This window comes from Hemiscyllium ocellatum, chromosome 9, assembly GCF_020745735.1.
Source record: "Hemiscyllium ocellatum isolate sHemOce1 chromosome 9, sHemOce1.pat.X.cur, whole genome shotgun sequence".
Taxonomy (NCBI): Eukaryota; Metazoa; Chordata; class Chondrichthyes; order Orectolobiformes; family Hemiscylliidae; genus Hemiscyllium; species Hemiscyllium ocellatum.
Window position 1 is genome coordinate 48,003,586 of NC_083409.1, and position 20,793 is coordinate 48,024,378.

Here is a 20,793-nt window from a genome sequence, read left to right on the forward strand (position 1 = left end):
CATATCCAGATGTCGTCATGTATTCATGCCAATGATGGTTTTCATCGCACTGAAACATGTTTCCCACGCTCTTTCCACCCACCATCTGTTCTTTCGATTTTTTTTTTTGGTTGGACCATGGCCTGTATTTCTTTCTAGAATGGCTTTATTTCCTTGGAGATTTGATGGCACTTTCATTTCAGGAGCGCCTGGATCTCCTGGTCATTGTCACGTAACCAATGGTGGCGAAACCTGAATTCTCTCCGCAGGTAGAGTTTGAGATAGATTTGAATGCACACCGAGCACTGTGAACATTCTATAATTCCTGTTGATTGAGTATCAGCAAGTTGCTGTGAGAGACAAACAACAGGTTTTTTTTGGAGAGTCGTTGAATCCATTGTGTTATGGCGATAAATCATTATGCTAATTAAAACAAACCCACAGAAAAACTTACCTCACCTCTTAATGTATTAAAGTATGAGTGACAGAGAACTACCTAAATTCTACTGTTTAAAGAAAAAAATAACAATTTTATTCTTTAACTCTTAAAGTGAACATTAAGCAACAACTATTTACAATTCTAAGCCTACTTTGTCTTAAGGACTTGTTATCTACCTCCCACTTGATAACAATATATTGATCCAATAAAGCCCCTATTAAATTTATAGCAAATCAATTTTCAAAACCAGACAGTGGCTGTCATCTTTGGATGTTGATTCTCCTCTGTTTGTAGATCTCTCTGGGTCGTCTTCGGTCTTCTGCTGCTCAGATTTTTCATATGAAAACCTTTTAGAGTGTTGAATAGTTTTGGAATGGTTTTCCATGGTAAATTGTTTAAAATTCCATACTTGGCTGGACTTTGTATGCAATACACCAATGAGGAGTAGCTCTCAGACATCCTGAGCAACATGATAATGTTTGATGCAGTTGTGACATGTTTGATATGAATCACTATAAAAGGGAGTGAAATTGAAATAATTTACTGCAGCTGGAAGTAGAGTTGGGACCAGTCAGGCAAAAGTGAGGACTATAGATGCTGAAGATTAGAATCAAGAGTGTGGTGCTGGAAAAGCACAGCAGATCTGACAGCATCTGAGGAGCAGGAGAATTGACATTTTGGGCAAAAGCCCTTCATCAGGAAAGTCAGTCTGACTCAAGCCTACAATCAATACCAGACTGATGAGGCCAGTTAGGGACTCTAAGTGTTACAGTGTTTTTGGTTTGGAGAGATCTTCAGTTACAAAGGGTCAGGAACAGAAAATGTGACATTTGGACGAGCCACTGGAAGGATCAACCGTGTGGAGGATTTTAAGTTATCAGCTAAATCTGAGGCGTAGTACTGCTGAAAGACTCAGGTAATATATGAGTAAGAACCAGTAAGAATTCAGTTGGGGTCTGAAGTAAGTAGGTTTGGGTAAAAACTTAAGGTTTTGTTAAAATATTGTGACGTCTTATGTTTTGGGTGGGAGCCACCCAATCAAGGTGTTGTGTCATTTAGACCAATTTAAGATGTCTTGCATCATGATATGGCCGAGTGCTGCCAGGTGGGACTAGGTTGGGTTGGGATATTTGATCAAGTTGAACCAACGGGTCTGTTTCCATGCTGTACATCTCTATGACTCTATGATACAGAATTTATCGCAAAAGATAAAAGTGTCATACAACTGATGATGTATTGAACAAACCTATATTGCAGTTAAGTCTTTAATCACTAAGAATGGGTTCCAGGTTTCAATTCATTAATATGTAAATCCCAGAACTTCTTTCTAGTCATATTCCCAACATAACTTAAGGTTTATATTAAAAAAAGACATCCATTAAAGATGTGAGGTTAGAGTCTGTCTGTATTCCAACCTTGAATCAGAGCGGTTCTATTTCCAGAGTAGGAATTTATAAAATGTAACAAGAAACCGTGAAAGATCTCAAAAGCACGACAGGTCACAAACTCACTGAAGTTGACCTGCAACACAGACTATGCAAAGAGACTTCCCCCATCACACCTCTTGCAAACTCCTCAATCATCTCGTACAAATTCAACAGCATGCACCATAACTTTGAAATCAAGATAGAATCCAGACTACACCACCTACATGCATACCAAGAACAAGAAACTGGAAAAACTTGGCGTCACCACCAGTAATAGCCAAGCTTCCCCGGCACCACAATTGAAAACAGTACCACCATGGGGAAATCAATCGTCGACTTGTCAGACCACTCCCTTCAACTAGAAGAGATTGAAGTTCTCAGCCGAGGGCTCAATTTCTGCCCTGCCCCCCCCCCCACCACCACCAAAATAAACACTATTGGTCTTGTGATAGATATGGCGGAATTCATCAGACAAATGAGATTCTGGGAATTCTTCCAAGATGTCAGCAGCGAGCCCAATGAGACAATCGATGAACTGGAACAGTCATCAGACAGATCTGCAGTCGAGTGACCAAAATAGAATTTGATGTGGACCCCTTTCATCCTTTAAAATGGATTGCAGGTTTCTGTTCATTAATATATAACTCCCAGAACTTCTTTCAAGTCACATTCCTGAGATAACTCAGGTTTTATTTAAAAAAAAAAGGTGACATCAGAGCTCAGACAATGCATTAAGGGTGCGAGGTTAGAGTCTGTCTGTATTTCAACCTTGAGTCAGATTGGTTCCAATTGCAAACTAGGAACTTATAAAATGTCACATGGACTGACTGCCTACAGACTGAGGATGGTCTCAACCAGGATCTTGGGTTCATGTCACACTACAGGTGATCCCACTATACTGTGTACACACATACTTACTTACACATGATCACATTCACACAGGACCCTTGCTCATACACACAAACACACACACTCAAGTGCACTGCCTCTCACAGGCATATACTCCATCATGCTCTCACACACACACACACACACATATCACATACACACACGCACACACATTTAAGTTTGTGGGGTGAATTTACATTTGCAGATTTGTATTTGCAGATAAATTATTTTTTTGTTTAAAAAGCACACAGTTTATAAGCAGTCAGTCCATGTGACATTTTATAAATTCCTACTTTGGAAATATAACCAGTCTGACTCAAAGTTGGAATACAGACAGACTCTAACCTTATACTTTTAATGCATTTTCTGAGCTGAGGTGTCACATTTTTTAATAAAACCTTTAATTATCTCTGGAATGTGTCTTGAAAGAAGATCTGAGATTTATATATTAATGAATAGAAACCCTAAACCCATTCTAAGTAATTAAAGACCTAACAGTAATCTAGGTTTGTTCAATACATCATTTCAGTTGCATGACACTTTGATCTTTTACTATAAATTCTGTGTCCTATGATACTGCCCCACTAGCTACTTGACAAAGGAGTAGCACTCCAAAAGCTTGTACTTCCAAATAAACATATTGGACTATAACCTGGTGGTGTATGATTTTTAACTTTGTCCACCCAGTTTAAAATCTTCAAGGAGAAAGTGAGGACTGCAGATGCTGGATATCAGAGCTGAAAATGTGTTGCCGGAAAAGCGCAGCAGGTCAGGCAGCATCCAAAGAGCAGGAGAATCGACGTTTCGGGCATGAGCCCTTCTTCAGATTCCTGAAGAAGGACTCATGCCCGAAACGTCGATTCTCCTGCTCTTTGGATGCTGCCTGACCTGCTGCGCTTTTCCAGCAACACATTTTCAGTTCCACCCAGTTTAACTCTGGCACCTCCACATCATGGCTTTCTCAAGTGGACAGTAAAAAAAACCTACAGACGTGAAAGAGGTGGAACTCCAGCCTTACGACTTGGACCAAATGATTCATAAACCAATTCTAAAGAAAAATAGAAGGACTTATTAAAATCAAATGAGGAGTTGTGACAATTTTTTCCCCTCAAATTACATTTCACACCTAATGGAATTCAAAAATCACAGATTGTCTGCAAATAATACTCATTACAAAAGTAACCAACTAAAGGGATCAGAATATCTTTTAACCTAGCTCATGGAAAAGCTGTATGATTTGCTTGACTTGAGAAAGGAGATCTACTAGAACGCATAGGAGAAGGCAAAGCCATAAGCAGTAAAGATTTATAGGAAAGAATTTTAAATACCTATGAAATTAAACTTTAACTTTTAACCATTTCATGCAGTTTGGTTGATACAGGTTATGTTTTGTGATACTGCCAAGACAATTTAATAGTAAATGTGACAGCATGGGTAGAGAAGATTATTTGTATTGAATGTAGGGTTAGTTATTAAAATCTGAAGAACGTTATAATTTGTTAGATTTTAAGTAGCCTTTTTGAAACCTTATCACGACAATTATGTTTTGGGTACAGGTGTTACAAATGAGGTTTGTAGGATTATTATATTTTGAGAATGTGACCTTGGAGTAAAATGATCGAGGTATGCAACCTGTATTCAAGGTTCCTTGACAGTAGACTTGGATGACGTAGCCATTACAGATTAAAAGGGAGCTCAGGGTTGCTGTTGGAAAAAAATAGGTGGAGACAGTAGCAGCTGCAGTTTACAGTAGTTAGGTCCTGAGGACCCAAGAAGGTATGTTGTAATAAAAGGTTATACAACCACCAGATGAAGGAGCAGCGCTGCAAAAGCTAGTGCTTCCAATTAAACTTGTGTGATTTTTAACTTGGTACACCCCAGTCCAACACTGGCATCTCCAAATCATACTTTAATCTGTCTATTTACTTCCAAGATGAAAGAGAATTAGGGTTTCAAGGCCAGTTAATCAGTATTTCTGCAGGGCCCATGTGATTCATGATGCCATGAAGATAAGTTTTGAATGAGGAATAGTTTATAAGATATCCATGAACTCTTAGACACAGGCTGTCTGCCAAGAATTGAGAAAGAGCAGCAAGAGATTGTAAGTCTCTACAATTTACCACACAGGAAGGCAGATGGAAACTTGCATTTGAGTTGAAGAGTTCAAAATCATGAGAATTTAAACAAGGCATGAAACTCTTACTTACGAAGGAGAATCGTGTTCTGTTCTATAGTTTAAATATAAGTTGCCTGCAAAAATACTGTTTGATCGATAGTACTTTTAGTCTATTTGTTATAATAAAAGTCTTAAAATGTGAAACCTTGTTGAGTCATCCTTGCTGACAATCAATTGGAAGTTTCAAATTCTTTTTAAATGTTATCTGTTACTATCCATATAGAAACTATGTGCCATTTTATAGCAATACTGTTTTCATGCAGAAATATTTGGTAAATCTTTTCTAAGCCTTAACAAACACATCCAATATACATACACAAATTCAACATATGTTGTACAGGTACTTGCTCTACGAATTAGTATTACTGAAATTGTCTTTCTTAAGACAGCATTTGGTAAGTGTAGGAAAAGATGATACAATGAAAAAATAGTAAACCCACTAAGCTTTCTCCTACAATAAATCGTGTAGATTTCTTCTACCACATGTCTATTTAACTTATTAAATTTCAAAGGAAATGAGTGGACAGTGAAAACGGTTACCTCCGATTACAACAGGATCTTGATCAGATGGGCTAATGGGCCGAGAAGTGGCAGATGGAGTTTAATTCAGATAAATGTGAGGTGCTGCATTTTGGGAAAGCAAATTTTAGCAGGACTTATACACTTAATGGTAAGGTCCTAGGGAGTGTTGCTGAACAAAGAGACCTTGGAGTGCAGGTTCATAGCTCCTTGAAAGTGGAGTCGCAGGTAGATAGGATAGTGAAGAAGGCGTTTGGTATGCTTTCCTTTATTGGTCAGAGTATTGAGTACAGGGGTTGGGAGATCAAGTTGCAGCTGTATAGGACATTGGTTAAGGGTTGGAAAATTGCATGCAATTCTAGTCTCCTTCCTATCAGAAAGATGTTATGAAACTTGAAAGGGTTCAGAAAAGATTTACAAGCATGTTGCCAGGGTTGGAAAATGTGAGCTATAGGGAGAGGCTGAACATGCTGGGACGGTTTTCCCTGGAGCGTTGGAGGCTGAGGGGTGACCTTATAAAGGTTTACAAAATTATGAGGGGCATGGATAGGATAAATAGACAAAGTCTTTTCCCTGGGTTGGGGAGCATAGAGGGCATAGGTTTAGGGTGAGAGGGAAAGATATAAAAGATACCTATGGGGCAACCTTTTCACGCAGAAGGCAGTACGTGTATGAAATGAGCTGCCAGAGGAAGTGGTGGAAGCTGGTACAATTGCAACATTTAAGAGGCATTTGGATGGGTATATGAATAGGAAGGGTTGAGGGAAATGGGCCGGGTGCTGGCAGGTGGGACTAGATTGGGTTAGGATATCTGGTCGGCATGGACAGGTTGGACCAAAGGGTCTGTTTCCATGCTGTACATCTCTATGACTCTACGACTGGGGAATTCTCCGAGATAAACCTCAGTAGAAGTTTCTGGATTAGTGGTGCTGGAAGAGCACAGCAGTTCAGGCAGCATCCAAGGAGTAGCAAAATCGACATTTCGGGCAAAAGCCCTTCATCAGGAAAATATTGTGAAACTTGAAAGGGTTCAGAAAAGATTTACAAGCATGTTGCCAGGATTGGAGGATTTGAGCTGAACAGGCTGGGACTGTTTTACCCCGTTTTTACCTCAGTAGAAGTTTGCACAAGTTCTGTTCTGATCATATGCATTCTATAGGTGACTTAACAGTTGTCCAGTTTATGATAAAATCGAAATATTTAATCATGTTTATCTTCCTTAACCTCAGCTGTTTGTTAATAAAGTGACATAACACAAAATGATTTTACCAGAAATCTATTCCACTGTGGAGGAGAGTAAAATTTCTATCCCTGGCTTCATTTAAGCATAATTGAAATGTTTTTGTTGTTACAGCTTTACCAATATTCACCATCTCTTCTTTTCCTGACATCCTCCATTTTCACAGAAGAGGTGGGAAGAGATCATGTCCATAATCATTTCAAAAATGATCAACTTGATCAGATCCTCCCTTCTTACCTCAGTTTTCTTGACTGAGACACCATCATGATAATAATAGTACTGCTGCTAATTTAAGAAAGTTAGTTGGCTTCAGACCAGAACTAGTCTAACTCTCGACAAGCGTTAACAAGAACTAGTTCACGAATAGTGTTCTCTAATCAAAAACGTGCATTTATCGTATGTGCTTAATACAGTAAAATACTCCCAAGGTGCAAGCAAGCGTTATTTTTTTAAAAATTGGTACTGCACATAAATCTGATCTTAACCATATACTGTAAATACATTCACCTGTTTCTGCACTGATACTAAGACAATTGTCACGCTTGTGGCTTGGAGCCCATTTGATCTTCAAAATCCACAAAGAAATGGATAGTCACAGTACGATCCCCAACAACAGCCCCGCCCTAGTTCATTTACAGCAACGGTGCAGATATAAAACTGCAGCAAGATTTGTAAAGTCTGATTAGCTAAGGGACTTATGCTTTGGGCATGGCATAATGTACACCTGCAGTTTTTTTTTACCTGGAGTTGGCATAAACAGTTGTATCTCGTTTATTTAAAATCTAGACAAACTCGTTTGCTACTTGTGACAACTGCTTTGTTTTTGCACGCTGCAGGATTCCTATACTTTGCAACTCACTCCCTGACTCAGCCAACATAGCAACTTGCTGACGTGTCACACTTTGTGCAGAAACCACAACCTGGATTAAACGCACTTCACTTATGGAAGTAAAGGCTGTTCGCGCCGTCGCGGCCGGTAGTGAAGCCCCAAAGGAGCCTTTACTCTGACAAAACAATCTTTCAATTGATGCCGAGTCATCATGAGTACGACAGATGATTGACAGTTTCTCCACACATGTCCCGCCCTCTATCTGGTTTCCCATTGGTGGTCTTTAGCGTAAGAGTTGTGTGAATGTTGGCACGGACAATCAGAAATCCACATCTGATTGGCTTTAGGAACTGTCATTCTGCTGTCCTCTGTTCCTGTTGGTGGCCGGTGTTGTCACTCAATGCGCATGGCGCTGGTTGGCTGGAGATGGGTGGGAGCTGTCATCGTGTCTCTGAGAGGGAGCGGGACCATGGCCTGCTGAGGATCGAATCGACAGGGAGTTCACAGAGGACGGGTAAGGGGGTAATCTATCTCACTGTGGTCGGGTGGAGTCACTGCGACAGATTACTTCCTGAATTAGGGGACAGTGGGAATGTAAAATATTGTATCAGCGGCTCGGAGACCATCTCTCGGACATTCTAATCCTGGTTGATAATATGACCATCATTTAGTGGTTCTGTACTCACTCCTGCTTACATTATTGTAGCTATGCCCTGAGATATGTGGTAGCGAGGACGGGGAAGGGGACGGTGAACCCCGGGCCTTAGCCAGAATAATGTTATAGGGCCTTTTCCGTCGCTCCACCTCCTCCATTAAATCAAGTGGCCGGAGCTTCCTTTGGCCTGTTAAGCCCTGACCCTCAGAGCCCTGCCTTCAGGAAGGACCAAACTGGTTCCTCTCCAGCAAGGGCCTCGCATCTTGAGCTCCAACACAAAGTTACAGGAAGTAGCTACTTATTGAAACACTAGTCAGATTGTAATTGTGTGTGCATGTATACTGCATAAACGTGTGTTATTGTAAAGAGGGATGGTGTGTGAAGGGATCTTATGCGAACATTACCAGCCTCCAAAAATACGATTTCGTCTCCTTGCAAGTTAGCTGCCGCTAGAATGAGCTTCAACTTCAAAGAGCACAAGACAGTTCAAATGGATCAGAATGTTCAGTTATAGAGATATAGATTTTAGTAGGACTGACTGGACATGGGTTCGTACAGATATCTAATTAGGAAGTGATTTTCTTCACATCCTCTTTAAATCAGTAGGGTAAGGAATCAAGCTCCAGCTTATGCTGTCAGGACAGCACTGAAGGAAAGTGCACTTATTTATGGTCAAATGCTGTATCTGTTTATCCTAAAGTATAAGTTATTGAAGCCTTAAAGGATTTATTTACAGATTTGATTGTATGGTGCATGCAATCATATTTTAAGTATGCAGGTAAAATATTATGCTGTAGCAAAACCCAATTTGTTGGATTCTACGTGGTAATTCTGAATATGCTTTCAAATTCAAATTTCCAATACAATTCACTCATTCACACATATCTTCTAATTGCTTATCAAAATGTCTATTTATGGCAGGTTCAGTTCAACAATAATTTGATTATGTCTTGTTCATGTGCATCCTTTATGGAAATACTTTTATGCAACATTTTCATATCATAAAATATTCTAAGGCACTTCACAAAACGAATTGTAAATATGAGACTTTCATATAATGAGATTAAGGAAGGTGATCAAAATCTTGCTCAAAGGTAATTTTATTATGTAGAGTCTTGAAAAAGGAAAGTAAGGTAACAAAGTGGAGAAATTTAGAGAATGTATCCCAGAGCTTAGGGTTAAGAACTGAAGGAATGATGATATGGGCGCAAAACATTTCAAAACATAACACATGAAGTATCTTGAATACAAAGTAATAAAGAAAATCCTGGATAAGCACCTCTGCTCAGTACAAGCCCACATGATCTGGTTGCCACAGACTTTCAAATGAAAGCCCACTAAAGTGGTGATAGTACTTGTATCACCTTTTCACACTATCTCTCCGATCAATAAAAGCTCCGATCAATAAGAGAAACTCAGAAACTAAGGAGCTGTGATGGGAAAGCAGGTTGAACTGTTTTGTATTAATGATCAAGCACAATGGTTTTGTGAGTTCAGTTTCTATTCAGCAGAATGGGGCGGCATTATGCTATGGAACGTTGGAGTCATTAAGGTGTACTGTGGTGATAATTGAATCCAGGAAACTCTAATATTGAGTGGAATAATTATCCCAAGTCACTGGAAGCTTTGACTTTGCATAACAGGAGGAATTGAAGCTCTGGATAGTTAGGATTGCCTGTTCCTTTTTATGCTATCTATCCATCAGATAATGTTTCATAAGGCCTACTTCAGTTGCATTAGTTTCAGGTTGTTGTAGCAAAACTCTCTTCAAAAATAAAATCATATTCTTTGGTTCTTTTGATCATTGTGATTTATCAGTCTGTATAGGGAATATAACAGTGGCCAGCAACAGTGGACCGATTTAGAACCAGTAATGTTCAAGTGGGTAGAATTAGAGAGACACAAGTTTGAGGATGTAAGCCTATAGAAAATAGAGGGCAAAGTCAAGGATGGATCTATTAAAAAGAATGAACATTTTAAAATCAAGGCATTACTTGACTGGGAGCCAAATTTGATTAACAAGCACATGGGTGAATGTAACTTGGTATGCTTTAGAACAAAGGAAGCAGAATTTTGGATGATTTCAAATATAGAGAGTAGGATATGGGAGGCTGACCAGGACTTTATTAGACTAATCAATTCTGGAGGTAATACATGAGTGTGAGCAACAGAAGATCTGAGGCAAGGCAGAGTTGGGTGATGTTGCAGAAATGGAATATACAGCCTTAGCATGAATAAGTGTTTGAAAGTTCATTTTGCCTCCAGTATGATGCAGGTTACAAGCAGTCTGATTCAGCGTCAGACAGTTGGCAAGAAAAGGCATAGAATTAAAGTGGCAGCAAGCAGAGATTGTGATGGGGGCTAATGACAGTCACTTCAGTATCCCTAAAATTGAATTGGAGGAAATTCTGCTCACCCAGGACTAGATGATAGACAAAACTTAAATTTTGAGATAGGGAGAGGTTGAGAGAGGTGGTCGTTTTTAAGTTAGGAGTCCTCAGCATACGTATGAAAAGAGACATTTTTTTTGTTACCAAAGAGCAGCATGTGGGTGTGAATTGAGGATTTTTAAGGGAAACCAGAGGTCATACTGAAGGATTGGAAAGAAAAACCATTGTTGGAAATTTTCTGGCCATGATTAAATAAGCGTGGAACCAGGTGAGAACAGTCCCATCCACCTGGATGACAATGGAGAGCTAGTTTCAGAAGAAGTGCAGGTAACTGTTAAAAATCACACTTCACCAGGTTATCGTCCAACAGGTTTATTTGGAAGCACTAGCTTTCAGAGCACCTTTTCTTCATTGTGGTTGTGGAGGTTAACATCGTGGTCACAGAACATTATAGCCAAAGTAATTCAGTTTCATGGAGATGTGATACAGTAAACAATCTTCGATGACCATAATCTTAACCTCCACAGCCACCTAATGGAGAAGTGGTGCTCCGAAAGGTAGTGCTTCCAAACAAACCTGTTGGACGATAACCCAATGTTGTGGATTTCTAACTTTGTCCACCCCAGTCCAACACTAGCACCTCCCAGTCATGATAACAGTGTTGAAATGCAAAAAGGAATAGTTTGCCTTCACATCAAATTTAATTTGTGATACTTAATGAACACTGGTTTGATGCAATAACACTGAAAGAATCCTGATTGTAGACATTCAAATTTAGAATTCTGGAAAAGATGGGTCCAAATTTGGCAGGTGGCAACAGTTTGAAGATTTGGGAGGTGGTTGAGGCATTAGTTTGCAAGGTTGAAGGGGTTGGAGTTTTTTGAAGGGGTGATGTCAGCTGTTTTGAGGAAGCAAGAGATCAGTCCTGAGAGAACTGTTTGCAATTCTATGATTCATATGTATTGTAAAATAAACTTGCATTACTGTCATTGATTGACATGGGCAAATGTGACTATTTCCCAAACATTTCAAAGACTTTGCTTTCCATTTGTTATAACCCATTTTCAAGGTCACCAGATTCTAATTAAGCTAGTCCCAGCCAGTAAACACGTAGGTGTTACCTTAGTTGGAAGTTTAATTTAAACCTTTCAGTTTAGAAGGCAAATATGTGAGATTGTGTTGAACAATCTAGCCGTTTGTTACATGCAAATGAGCCTTTTCCTATCCATGTTTTGAAACACAGTTGCATCATGGAACTTTTTAAATGAGATGTTATGCTTAGATCCTGACCATCTGTTCAGGTGGCATTGATCTCATTCAATATGTTAGTTAAGTATAGGGGAGTTGTGTGTCTTGCCCAAATTATCTCTTGTATTGGCATCAAAGTAGATTAATTGATCACTTAAGCAATTTGCTTTTTGAGAGATTTCACAGTATACAGATTGTTTGCACTTCCCAAATGCTTTGCAACAAATCAATAATTTTTTAATGTCCTGAGGATGTGAAAAGCACTGTATATGTTTAGTCTTCATGTCCAGAACCATTCAAATTTGAGAAGTTGCAATTTTTTTCTCCTATCTCAGCATTGCCAGTACTGTCCAAAATAAAGGAGAGGACAGTTTGCTTGTGGATAAAGAAAAACCCTATCACATGCACAATTTAAAATATTAGTGAAAAGGGAGCAGTGATGTAGTGACGGTTGTTTGTGGATAGAAAGGAAATGTGTGCACTGACAGCTGTCAGTGAAAAGAACAACATGTGATGGGAGCTGTTAGTGAATTGAGTCAAATGGGAGAGAACTATTAGTGAATAATGAAAGCTGAGATTTTCCTTGTTTTGCTCAAGTGATAACAAATTATTTGTTATGTGGGAGAGAACATTTTAAATTGCTTTAACTTATTTCCCAGAATTCATGCAGCAATACAGCAGTCGGGATAACTTTATTTTAAATTTCTCTTTAGTAATATCCTTGGCATTAATAGTGTCATGAATTGCATTTTTGATTGCTATTAGTAGACACAAAAAACTGAAGTATTCCATCTATGTTATTAAAAATCTTCAGTACACATTTATGGTGATGTAGTTATTGAATCTCTCAACTATTCAGTTTGTGCAATCGCCTCAGAGCTTCATGTTTGGATGGCTGATATTTCCACCCGATTGCTTTTTCCAGGTTGTAGCACAATGAACTGGTGTGAAATTTGGAAGTGTAATCAGTTATGACTGGAGTACATACTAAAAGGCAGGTGACTTCAAATTCATTCAAATGTTATTGTCACTACAACCTTTTTTTTAAAAATAATTTTCAAACCATTTTCCCATATTGGAGGCCAAAGATCATTCAATAAGTTAAAAACTGTTCAAGGGCTAGGGTTAAAGATTATACATTGTCATGTTTTAATTCCCCATTCTCAACTTTGGCACAGGCTCACAACCTTTAGTCTGGGAACAGCTGTTGGAACTAAATCACACAGGAACTTTACTGAAACATGTTTCTGACATCTCAAATTGTGCTTTGGTCTGAATCATTTGAAAGCTAAAATTACAAACAAACTGAAAATTTTCAGAAGCAACTCCAAATCAATTGGGGTAGCTATGCCTCTGGTCATTGGGTCCTACCCAAGTTAAAGACAGTAGCAGATGCTGAGAGAAGACATATGTTCATCTGCACTTGGGGTATGGGATCAGGTTTTAATTGGACAAGTTTGAAAATGTATATAGTGTCCAACCTTTTTCCACCTCATCCCTTATGGTGACATTTCACATGAAGAATGGTCATCTGGCCAAATAAATCAGTTTGTCCACCGTAAGGCCATCATCTTTAGTCCTGAAAAGTGCCAGTGCACCTCCAATTGGAAGGATAAGGTATCTCATGTCTGGGCAACAGGTGAAGCTAGCCATTTCACTCTGCTACTATGCAGTAGTCAGCATGAATTTTGTTCATCACTGACATTAGGCTGCCATCAGAGACCAAATAACTGCAGATGCTGGAATCAAAGATAGACAAGCAGGAGGCTGGAAGTACACAACAAGCCAGGCAACATCAGGAAGTATAGAAGTCAACGTTTTGGCTGTAACCCTTCTTCAGGCCTGGAGGTAGGTGTAAGGGGAGCTGCAGATAAAAGGGGTGGGGAGCAGGGTGGTGAGATGGGGATAGGTGGACACAAGTAGAGGGCATGATGTGATGGCTGATGGGAGGAATGAATCCGGCTGGGGAATGGGGTGTGGGGAGCGGGGGGATCTCCTGGGAAGAATGTCTGGTGATGGGAAGGGAGGCTATTTGAAATCGAAGAACCCAATGTTGAGTCCTCTGGGCTATAGACTGCCCAGGTGGAAGATGAGGGTTGTTCCCCCAATTTGTGGTTTGATTTGTTGTGGCAATGGAGGAGGTCAAGGATGGCCATGTTAGAAAGGGAGTGGGAAGGGGAATTGAAATGGGCAGTGACAGGGAGGTCAGATTGGTCCTTGCAGGCCCGTCTGAGATGCTCGGTGCAACGTTCCCTTCGTTTACGTTTGGTCTTCCTGATGTAGAAAAGACCACGCTGGGAGCACCAGATATAGGAAACTAGGTTGGAAAACCTCTGTCTTACCTGGAAGGACTGTTTGGGTCCCTGGATGGAGGTGAGGGGGCACTGTGCTGTCAGGTTTTGCATCTTTTCCAGTTTCAGGGGAAGGTACCTGGAGGTTCGGGGGCGGGGGGGTTGATGGGGAGAATGCCACGAAACAAGGATTGGTGAAGGGAGTGGACCTTCTGGAAGGTGGAGAGAGGTAGGGAGGGGAAGATGTTCTTGGTGGTGGAGTCGGCAATAGTGTTTATGGATGATCCGATGGATATAGAGACTGGTGAAGTGGTAGGTGAGGACAAGGGTGACCCTGTCTTCATTGCTTTTGGACGTGGTGTTACAGCAGTGGAATGGGGAATGGAGGCGGTGTGGTGTAGGGCTGTCTGGATGATAGAGAGGGGAAAAGCATGTTGTCCGAAATAGGTGGACATCTGGGATGCTTGGGAGTGGAATGTCTCTTCATCGAAGATTATGCGGAGGAGACGGACGAATTAAGAGAACAGATGGAGTTCTTGCAGGATAATGGGTGGAGGAGGTGTAGTCAAGATAGTTGAGAGTCTGTGGATTTATAGTAAACGTCCATCTGCTGTGTTGCTGGAGATGGAAATGGAGAGGTCAGTTAAGGGGAGGGAGGCATCTAAGATGGATCAAATGAATTTGAGGGCCAGGTCGAAGTTGTGGACGAAGTCAGTGAACTGCTCCAGTTGAGCCTGGACACAAGACACTGCGCTGATGTAATTATTGATGTAACGCCGGAACCAAAAACTGCAAAGTTAACTTTCTCCAGAAACACACTTTTTATCTTATTTACATCAATTAATCAAAGGGGAAGTCTTCTCCACCCAACTGGGCGGGGGTGGGGGGCTGCTGGGTGGCACGGTGGCTCAGTGATTAGCACTGCTGCCTCACAGCACCAGGGTCTCGGGTTCAATTCTAGCCTTAGGTGACTGTGTGAAGTTTGCACATTCTCCTCGTGTCTGCGTGGGTTTCCTCAGGATGCTTAGATTTCCTCCCACAGTCCAAAGATGTGCAGGTCAGGTGAATTGGCCATGCTAAATTGTCCATAGTGTTAGGTGCATCAGTCAGAGGGAAATGGGTCTGGGTGGATTACTCTTTGGAGGGTCGGTGTGGACTTGTTGGTTCGAAGGACCTATTTCCACACTGTAGGAAATCTAATCTAATCTTACTAATCTCAACAACTTTCCAAAAGGTGCATGGGTAAATCCAAGTCTGAAGCAATGATAGGCTACCACCAAACCAAAAAAGATCTGCTCATTTCTCATATGAGTAATATGGTATGTGAATGGCATGATGCTAGTTATGTAGGCCATAAGTCTCAAAGCCTGGCAGATCATATTAAACATTATCCCTTTGGCTGTTCATAACGAGCAAGGTACTGACTATACTTAACAAGCAGACATTTGTAAAATTCGCAACAGTCCAACATTAGATATAATTCTACACGTGGACCATGTTTGATTGAAGTTATTTAGTACATGAAGAATTGACCTGACAAGTTAAGACTGTCAGCTAGGCTTCCATGTTGCAAGCTTGCATGTACAGAAAGTTACATATATTAACACACAAGGTTCTATTCTTTGTAATAAGAGAGAATATGTACATGCACTGGTCCTGTTTCAACTCACCAAAATAGGTGACATCATTGCCCTAAGAAATGAACCTGTCAATGCTTTGAACATTCAGTCAACCTGCCTGATTTAAAGTTTACATAAAATCTGGCAGTTAGTTGTCAATTTTCATTATCTGATGCATTCTCTATGGCAGCATCTCTACCAATCAGCACTCTCCTCTAACACAGTATAAGTATTAGTTTTCCCCTTAAATTGGAATTCTTATGAGAAATGCAAGACAAAGAACCTTGACAAGTTGTTGTTTTTAAGCATTATTTCTTTGTAATTATGGGTCTTGGTGGTGCTTTTTAAATCCAAAGCAATCCTGATTATTCTAAGGTCTATAACGTAAATGTGAAATGTTAGAAGCATCAGTTGAACTGCCCACCAGGCTATTTTGACAAATACATTTCCTGTGAGAAAGTGAGGACTGCAGATGCTGGAGATCAGAGCTGAAAAATGTGTTGCTAGAAAAGCATTTCCTGGTCCAGTCCCTGCTCCCTGTTCTGTAATGAGTTTGATCTTTGTCCAAGTGACCTAATATTTGGCCCAAAGATGAAAGAAGAGAAAAAGCAACACTAAATGTTCCAGCTCCTGTTTTTGGCACTTCACTTAAAAGTGCATGCAGATGTGAAATGACAACTGATTCAGTTTTAGTGTATTCACAGTCAAATAGTTGATAACATTTACTACATTGGTTCAGACTTAGATTTACTATGCAACTTTTGGAATGTTATTGGACGGAGAAGGCTTTCCCTTTGATTAATTGGTGCAAATAAGAGTAAACACATGATAAAAAGTGTGTTCCTGAAGAATGTTTATTTTGCAGTTGTTGGTTTGCTCGCCGAGTTGGTGGGTTGTCATGAAAACGTTTTGTCACCATGCTAGGTAACATCATCAGTGCGACTTGCGTGAAGTGTTGTTGTTGTACTCGACTTAATATTTGTTGATCCAGTCTGTTAAGATGGGTGGTGACATTTCCAGTTGTTCTCTGCAGCGGTTTGTACATGGGGTCTATTTCTACATGATGGTTGATGGCATTCCAGTTGAAAACCAGGCCTCTAGGAATTCCCACGAATGTCTCTGGTGAGCTCATCCTTGTAAGGTCGCATTGTTGTAGTTAAATTAATGGCCCTCCTTGTCTGCATGTATTGAGATAAGGGAGAATTAGTCGTGCCGTTTTGCTGCTAGTTAGTGTTCATGTATCCAGATTGCTAGTTTATTTCTGATGCCGTGTTTATGGCAGTCATTATATGGGATTTTGTATATTACGTTGGTCCTGCAAGTTATAGGTATAGGGTCTTTCCTCCTTGTGAGTAGTTGGTGTAGTGTGGACCATGAGAACCTTTTGACCATGAGAACCTTTTTCCACGTATGGAGTCAGCTATTATGAGGGGGCATAGCTTTAAGTTAAGGGGTGGTAGGTATAGGACAGATGTTAGGGGTAGATTCTTTACTCAGCGAGTCGTGAGTTCACGGAATGCCCTGCCAGTAGCAGTGGTGGACTCTCCCTCTTTATGGGCATTTAAACGGGCATTGGATAGGCATATGGAGGATAGTGGGCTAGTGTAGGTTAGGTGGGCTTGGATCGGTGCAACATCGAGGGCCAAAGGGCCTGTACTGCGCTGTATTTTTCTATGTTCTATGAATTGGTGTGCTACCATAATTCTTAGTTGTCATAGAAGTCTGGTTGTCATTTATGATATGTTATTAATATAGGGTAGGGTGACCAGTGTAATGGGGTGTACCGTGTCCTCTTGACGTTGTCTGTCCAATAGGCTTTGGTGGACGAAGCAGTTGGGGTATCCATTGTTTGTGAAGACATTATGTAGCCATTAGAGTCATAGAGATGTACAGCTCTTCCTCATTTTTGCATAATTCTGGTGTGTTGCAGTATGTTTATAGTTCATTTAAATAGCGTCCTGACAGAGCTCTGTTTGTGGACATGGGGATGATTGCTTTGTAATTAAGGATTTAGTCCATGTGCATTGCCTTCCTATATACTTTGTAAAGGAATCCATCACTGGTCACTTGTTCCACCATGATGTCCAGGAGTGGGAGTTGATTGTTGTTGAGTTGAGTTGAGTTGAATTGAATTGAATTTATTGTCATTGTACTGAGGCACAGTGAAAAGCTTTGTCTTGCGAGCAATACAGGCAGATCATATAGTTAAATAGCATAGATAAGCAAATAATAGGTAAACAATGGGAAAAACCAAAACACTGGTACAGGCAAATGCTAAGAGTTTGAGAGTCCATTCAGTATTTTAACAATAGCAGGGTAGAAACTGTTCTGAAACCAGCTGGTGCATGTGTTCAGGCTTCTGTACCTTCTCCTTGAAGGTTGGAGAAAAGCATTGCTATGGTAGGATGGATCTTTGAGAATGCTGGCAGCCTTTCCTTGACAGCGGGCCTGGAAGATGGATTCTATACATGGGAGGTTGGCCTTTGTGATTGTCTGGGCTGAGTTCACCACTCTCTGTAACCGTCTCTGATCTTGAGTGGTACAGTTGCCATACCAGGTAGTGATACATCCAGACAGAATGCATTTGATGGTGCACCAATAAAAGTTGGCAAGGGTATACGCCGTCATGCCAAATTTTCTTAGCTGCCTGAGGAAGAAGAGACATTGTTGGGCCTTTGTAACCAGTACATCCACATGAAGAGTCCAAGAAAGCTTGTCACTGATGACCACTCCCAGGAGCTTGACACTCTCTACTCATTCCACCTTTGTGCTGTTAATGTGTTGTGGGACATGAATAACATTCCGCCAAAAGTCAGTAATGAGTTCCTTGGTTTTGCCAGCATTGAGAGCTAGTTTGTTCTCAGTTCACCATTTTTCCAAGTATTCTACCTCCCATCGGTGGTCTGTTTCATCGCCATCTGAGATTCAACTGATTATGGTGGTGTCATTAGGGAACTTGTAAATGTCATTAGTTTGGTATTTGGCGATGCAGTCATGTATACAGTGAATATAGTAGGGAGCTGAGTGTGCTATGGGGGTGGGGGGGTTGAGTGTTAGTGAGGATGAAATATTGTACCCAACCTTCACTGATTGTGGCCTGTGGGACTGGAAACTGAGCATCCAGTTGCAGAGAGTGGAGCTTAGTCTGAGATCACAAAGTTTAGTAATCAGTCTCAAGGAGATAGTTGTGTTGAAGGCTGAACTTTAGTCAATGAGTAGGATTCTTACGTGGCTGTTCTTGGTGTCAAGATGTTCTAGGGATGAGTGAAAGGCAAGTGATATGGTATCTGACGTGGATCTGTTGGTCCAATAGGCAAATTGGAGTGGGTCAAGAGTAGTGGGAAGGCTGGAGTTGATTAATGCCGTGACCAGCCTTTCAAAGCACTTCATGACCACTGAATTTAGGGCCACTGGGCAGTAAGCCATTGAGACATGCTGCATGAGCCTCCTTAGGCACAGGGATGATATTGGCACTCGTGAAACAGGCAGGGACAGTGACCTGCTGCACGGACAGATTGAAGATGTCAGAGAAGACCTCTGCAGTTGATCTGCGCTGAGTGCACGGTCTGATACTCCATCTGGTCCCATCGCTTTCCTTGGATTCACCTGAAGGAAAACTGATTTGACTTCTGATGCAGTGACTGTTGGGATAGTTTGTCAGGACTTGTCAGAATAGGTGTTACCTTGCCACCGAAATTCTATTCAAAGTGAGCAGAATCTGGAATGGCATCAACAAGCATGTTGCAATAGACCCCGTACACAAACCACTGGAAAAAGTACCCCAGTCACTGTAACAGACCAGATCACATACATATCAAGCAGACTAGAACAACAGTGCTTAATGGAAGTTGCGCTGATGTTTCTTAGCATGACAACCCACCAGGTTGGTGAGCAAACCAACAACAGCATCCCCAACCCAAGCTATAAATCTTCGCAAAAACCTTATTTGTATATAGAATACTTGCAGGTAAAAGCTGCACTGCTTTCAACTCTCAAGAGGGCAGGTGTGCTTGTGCTTTGACTTACAATAAATTTCGCAGTCTTTAACTAATGCAAACAACTAATTATTAATATTCATTTAAATCACTGTGGAATTTCTCAAAGCCAGTAATGTCGATAATCAGCTTTGTAATTGCTGCTGAAGAAGAGTTCTGAAGAAGGGTCACTTGACTCGAAGTATTATCTCTTGAGTTCTCTCCACAGATGCTGTCAGCCCTGCTGAGCCTTTCCTACAATTTCTGTTTTTGAGTACAGCATCCATAGTTCTTTCCATTTTTATTTTTTAATTACTGTTGTACAGAACCCTTTAGATATCACCTAAGATTTCACTGTGGTCTGTTAAGAGCAAAAGTATTGGAGCAGAAGTTTTAGGTATGTTTGTGGTTACGTACAGGATGAGTTCAACTTTTATGTTCCTGTCAAGAGAACAAAATCTGAACAAAGCTGCAAACAGTATACTTGATTAGTAAATGTTTTCTTTTTCTTGGTTGCAGTATTTGACAGCAGCCCAATGTTGGTCATTTCTGCTGCCCGTGTACATGTTTTATAACAGCTACAGTGATTCAGCAAAATGCAGCTTAAGGTTGACCAAGAAATACTTATAAAAATCAAACTGCAGAAGAATTTTTATCATAAATCTGTCAGATACTTTTAAAATTACACATTTTTCAAAATACTTTGCCAGCAACTTTCGCAATTTCAATCTGTTCTTATTTGAGCAATTTGAGGTAATAAAGTGCAAGGGCATTTGACATTATGTATATGCACATTGGTTTCGACCACTTTGTTTATTCAATATACAGTAGAAACTAGGGAATAGAATGATGTTGCGGCAAATGGCTGGACGTATTTTTCTAGACCGGAGGAAAGTACACTGTGGGATATCCCAATGCTCAGTACTGACTGTTTTTGATAAATGTTTAATGGCTTGGATGTATGGGTACTGAGCACAATTTCAAAATTACAGTCTACACAAAACTTGAAAGTATAGTGAAGAGTGAGGAAGATGATAAAGAGATTTCAGGAGGACATGAGCAAGTTGATGGCATGGGTGCATTTTGTGGCTCAATATTCAATACAGAACAATATGAAGT

General features: G+C 40.5%; 1 protein-coding gene across 2 annotated transcripts in view; it reads left to right on the forward strand.

Annotated features, from left to right (window-relative positions):
• LOC132819009 (kelch-like ECH-associated protein 1) overlaps positions 1-20,793 on the forward strand; it is a 66,906-nt gene that overhangs the window by 15,738 nt on the left and 30,375 nt on the right. Inside the window, exon 2 of one of the 2 annotated variants that reach the window (XM_060830246.1) lies at positions 7,505-8,011. The exons of the other annotated variant lie outside the window; for it this stretch is intronic. The gene's annotated coding sequence lies outside the window, so the exon portion shown is untranslated. The remainder of the gene's footprint in view (positions 1-7,504; positions 8,012-20,793) is intronic. 2 annotated transcript variants of the gene reach the window in all.